The 5,737-nt window shown below is 40.7% G+C and overlaps 1 pseudogene; it reads right to left on the reverse strand.

The window, feature by feature from the left end:
• Window positions 1-440: 440 nt before the first annotated feature.
• LOC123937423 lies at window positions 441-909 on the reverse strand (annotated as a pseudogene).
• Between the last annotated feature and the right edge of the window lie 4,828 nt (window positions 910-5,737).

Consider the following 5,737-nt stretch of genomic DNA (forward strand, 5'->3'; position numbering starts at 1 on the left):
ATTAGAAGAAAACTTCTGGAAGATGATTGTAAAGAGGGACTGCCTCTGGGTAGAAAACCTGGGAGAAATGTGCAGAAGAGCTGGCTTCATATGGGAGAAGCTGGCCTAGTTTCTAGTCCCTTTTTGTCCTTTCAGCAAGTGGTCTGGAGATCAAAACAGGAAGATATTTATTTTGGTTTTTTTGTTTGTTTGTTTTTAGATAATCTCTCATTAGTTGAATTTAACCCTTCAAAATAGTAGTATTCTCTCTGTAGGGGCAGAGCCTGGCCTACTATGCTTATCTCCCCCCACCCCTCACTAATACAGTATTTATTTGTCTTCCTTCTGTCAAACCTTGAGCCAACCACTTTCCCCAGGCTGCCTGGGGAGGTATAGGAAAAGGAACATACAGGGCAGATGAGACATAGCAGAAAGAGCTATGGAAGGTGGAGACAGCTCCTTCACATGGTGAAGAGGATGAAAAAGGCCACCATCAGGCAAAGGAGCCCCATGACCTCTAAGAGAACAAAACCCAGAATGGCGTAGGAGAAGAGCTGTTGCTTCAGAGAGGGGATCCTGGTCTAACCAATGGTGAGGCTCCCAAACAGTCCCAATTCCAGCCCCAGAGCCAGCCACCTCTACCGTGGCAGCCCCAGCCCCTATGAACTTGTCTGCTGTGTCGACGTCCCTTGAAATGGCGCTAGTTTGGAAGCTGTGACTAGGAATAAGTGAGGTGAGGGGGTGTGGGGCTGCTAAGTTGCTGAGGCTCTCATCTGTCCGTGTCTCTGACGGTTTTAGCACCACTGCAGACAGTGATCCGCTCAACAGTTGAGAGGTGCTCCTGACCAAAATGAGGGTGAAGAAATTTGCCCAGGTGTACATTTTCGGGGGATGAAGGGCCATGGCAAGAGAGCTGCTCCCAGTGCAGAGAAGACATGCTTATAATATAGTAGAGAGTCAACTAGGACATGCCCTCCCTACACTGGCAGATATGAACAAGTGAGGCTCAGGAGAGCCTCTGACAAGTTTGCTTAGTTCTTTCTCCCAAGGTCTACGATAACATATACTTACTTTCTTTCCCTTGGGATGAATAAGTGAGGAGATGGGGAGAGAGGCCAGGAGTATTATTATTGTTGCAGGATGGAATCAGGAGACCAGGGGAAAGGAGGTTCTCTGTAAGACAAGTACTGGGTGTTTTCTGAATGAATGGATGTGTTTCAAGAAGAGGCAGATGTGCTGTTTATTATAAAAATGTAGTTAGGAAAGAACAATGGTAGACTATTCAGAAGGGAAGTTTTGTAAGCGTAAATGAAATTTTGTGACTTGTTAATATATTGGGAATATGTTAATCATACCTGGCTTGTTATTTGAGAGTTTTGTTAAACCTTGACATTGGAGGTAGGGGGTTTGCCTATGACAGAAAAAGGGCATTGGAAGGACTTTACTGTTCAGAGACTAAGTTGGAAATTATTCAAGATATGTCGATTTTGGTAGAGAAAGGTTAATCAACTCATTTGGAAATTTGATGAGAAGGAAGGAGATAAGGAGTTAGAGCAATGATTTCATAACTTTGTTATATCTCTAGCGGAAATAAAAAGAATTAACTTTTATTTCTTGGAAGGAGGAAAAAGAGGTAAGTTCGTGAATTCTCAAGTTGCTGCTTTGGAAGGAGAAATCCTTTCCTTTCTGGTATCAGTCAGAATGTTGCACAACAAAGTGATGGAAGAAATGGAAGGTTTATTTTTGGGCCTTTTTTTGGGATTTGGTGTGTATGTATGTTGCTTATTATACTCTAATAATGTTATTATTAATTAGGATTATTTTCTATTCATAAATAATTCATATTAGTTTATCAGCTTAATCAAGGATTTTGAGGATTGTAAAAATGTGAAGAAACGAATTTTGATGGTGGATCAGTTGTTGGGTGGGTAGTGAGGGACATTAGGATAAAGATGGGTAACCAGGAGGCAGGGTGAGAGTAATACCTACTTGGAGCTATTTAAGTCTGTATTAATTATCTTTTGCTGCATAAACAACTACCTCAAGGGTTAGTAACTTAAAACACAAAGCTATGGGATGGTTAAGGTAAGAGATGAGCTTGGTGGTTTTCTTGCTGGTTTTAGCTGGGCTTACTCATGAGTCTGTGGTTTCTAGCTGCTTCTAGATAAGTTGGTAGGTCAGTTGAGGGTGGCTGGAGCTGATGGCTCCCTTACATGTCTGGTAGTTGGCTGGCGTGGGCTAGGGTATCTTGTTTCTCCTCCTGTGGTCTTTTATCCTCTAGCAGGTTACAACAAGCCTGTGAAATGGTGGTTTCCAGTTTCCAGGTGCAGCAAGGGAATAAATATAAGTACTTTCAAGCCTCTGCTGTACCTAGTGTTTGCTGTTGTCCCATTTGGCAGGTCATATGGCCAAACTCAGATTCAAAGGGTAGGGAAATACAATCTCTCTTTTGATGGGAGGATCTATAATGCTACAGAGAGGGAAAGGATTTGATGCCATTTTCTGCCATCTACTGCAGGATTCTAGGCTGAGTGTAGAGGGCAGGGGTGTGGAGCGGGGGAGAGGAGGGCAGTAAAGATAATCTTTGTTTACTTCACAGCCCTTCGTGGTACTGCCCCTAACTTGGTCGGGGTGCCATTGTGTAGTTAAAAGAAATGTGGGAGACTTAGAAACTAAAGTTAACACCAGAAATTACTGGGAAAAGGGAAAGCTAGTACAGGAAAGAAGTGTGGGTGATTAGGGAATACATATTGCAAAAATAGTTTTTTAAAAGATTTTATTTATTTGAAAGAGAGAGAGAGAGAGAGAATGAGTGGGGGTAGGGCAGTGGGGTAGAGGGAGAAGCAGACTCCCCACTGAGCAGGGAGCCCAACGTGGGACTCCATCCCAGAACCCTGAGATCATGACCCAAGCCAAAGGCAGATGCTCAACTGACTGAGCCACACAGGCACCCTGCAAAAAGGTTTTTATGTTGCACAAGACTTAGTTCTACATAGTATTTCAACTCAGTTCAGTAATCTAGATCTAGTATTACTGGCATGTTAGGAAAATTGGGTTATAGGTATTACCCAATTCATAAAATTGTATGCAAGGAGCTTGAGAAAACGAGAAGTCACCCTTATTAAGGCTGAAACCAGACATTGATGAAAAGGTATTATTTCCCATATTGTTGGGGACAATTGTTCTAGGAGTAGACATTTTACAATGGGTTCTTTATCATCAGCTATGTCAAGAAACTATAAGGACAATGTATGTGGCCAACATTACAGAATTGTGCATACAGGAACCTTAATGAGATGATTAATGATCTAAGCAGAGCATCCTTTTGATGCGGGAGGAGGTGGTGAAATGGTGGGAGGGAGCTGCTTTTCTTGCAGTGAGCTCATCTATCCAGGGACTGAATTAAGATGGCAAGTGGAGCCAAGGGAAAGCTTGGCTCATTTTCTCCTTACCTGTGCCTTATCTTCTCTTTTCTAGGTAGTATCAGCTCTTGAGACCTCTGAATCCCAATTTTCTCTCAGTAAAACAAGGACAATAATATCTGTCACTTAGGCTGTTGAGCAATCTACCTTAAAATTAAGATGTGGACTTTACATCACCCAGAATTCCTGTACCTTTCTTGTCTTTTGTGTTTGTTCACTGATGTTTTTAAAATGAAGACTGAGTTTTTTTAGAGCAGTTTTAGGTTCACAGCATAACTGGGGAGAAACTACAGATATTTCCCATGTGCCTCCCGCCCTCACAGAGGCATAGCCTTCCTATTATCAATATCGCCTACCAGTGTGGTACCTTTGTTTGATTTTAAGTTTTAATTTGAAATTATTTCAAACAAATGAAAAAGCTGAAATAATAATAGAGGGCTCCCATATACACTTTATCCAGATTTAACAATTTTGGATACTTTGCATGGTTGCTTTATTATATTTTCTCTCATTCTTTCCAAATATACATCATTTAAATTTATTTTTATAAATCATTTGAAAGTAGATTGTAATGTCATTCCCTTTGACCTCTTAGTACCTTATTGTGTATTTCCTTAGAAGAATAATAGTCTCTTACATTGCCACAGTACAGTTGTCAAATTCAGGAAATTTAACAATGAAACAATATTTTTGTCCAGTCTATAGTTCATAATCCAGTTTGTCAATTGCCCTCATAATGTCTCTTATAGCACTTTTTACCTTCCAATATGGTATTCAGCTCAGGATCATATATTGCAATTTGAATAACTTTTTTAAAAAAAGATTTTATTTATTTACTTGAGAGAGAAAGTGAGAGAGAGCATGAGGGGGAGAGGGTCAGAGGGAGAAGCAGACTCCCCACTGAGCAGGGAGTCTAATGCAGGTCTCGATCCCCAGACTCCAGGATCATGACCTGAGCTGAAGGCAGTCACTTAACCAACTGAGCCACCCAGGCACCCCACATATTGCAATTTGTTGTTGTATTTCTTTAGTATCCGAATATGAAAGATTTCCTCAGTTTTTCTTCATCTTTGATGTTACTGATATTTTCAAAAAATACAAGACTGCTACTTTATAGAATATTCATTACTTTGGGTTTGTCTGGTGTTTTCTGATGATTGGACTCAGATCACACATCCCTAGATGCATATGACATCAGCAGTGTGTCCTTAGAGTAGCACAACCGGCGGCATATGATGTCTGCCTTCCCCTTATTGGTGATGTTAATTTGACCACCTAATCAAACTGTTTTCTGGTTTCTCCACTGTACAGTTACTATTTCCCTCTTCCAACCACTAAATAATCTGTAGGGAAATACTTTGGGGCTATGCACATATTCTGCTTCTTATCCAACTTTTCTTCCTAGATTTCATATCCATACGTAATTCTTGTCTGGATGAATATTTTTTTTTAAAGATTATTTATTTATTTATTTTTGTAAGAGAGAGAGAGAGTGAGCACAAGTGAGCTGGGTGTGGTGGGGAAGCAAACTTCTGCTGAGCAGGGAGCCGGATGTGGGACTCCATCTCAGGAACCCAGGATCATGATCTGAGCCAAAGGCAGCTGCTTAACCAACTGAGCTACTTCCAGGGCTTTCTTTGGCTACTTCATTCCATAATTTTATCTCTCTTTTTTTTTTTTTCCATAGTAGGAACGTGACTCCCAGGGACATCAATCACATTATTTATCTTCTCAGTCTTACAATATCCACAAAATAGTTTCAAATTGCTGCAGTATTATCACAATGGGAAACAAACCTACTAGAAAGAGTTCAAGATTTGACTGCAGTTCTTTTGTTCCCTAGATTATGGGTATAAAGTCAAAATGCTGTGCTCAAAATTTCCTTGGATTGGTTCCTTTTTTTTTTCCACTTCTGTGTGATATTTATCCTCCCCTATCCTTGACATGATTATTCAATTAAAATACAGTTGTGTTAATTTGTTTCTCTGGCCATTAAGTTTTAGGTTTTTTTCCCCTCCTCTACTCCATCTTCCTGAATCTAAAATCTATAGCCTACTCTATTAGCCTGCTAGGGCTGCCATAACAGAATACTATCAACTGGGTGGCTTGAACAACAGAAATTTGTTTTCTCACAGTTCTGGAGGTTGGAAGTCCAAGATCAAAGTTCCTACTGGATGGGTTTCTAGTGAGGCCTATTTTCCTGGCTTGTAGATTACCACCTTCTTGAGTGTCCTCACAGGGCCTTTCCTCTCTGCTCAGGCACCCCTGGTGTCTCTTCCTATTCTTATAAGGACACCAGTCCTGGTGGATTAGAGCCTTAACCCTTTGACCTCATT

The sequence above is a fragment of the Meles meles genome, chromosome 2, assembly GCF_922984935.1.
Source record: "Meles meles chromosome 2, mMelMel3.1 paternal haplotype, whole genome shotgun sequence".
NCBI lineage: Eukaryota > Metazoa > Chordata > Mammalia > Carnivora > Mustelidae > Meles > Meles meles.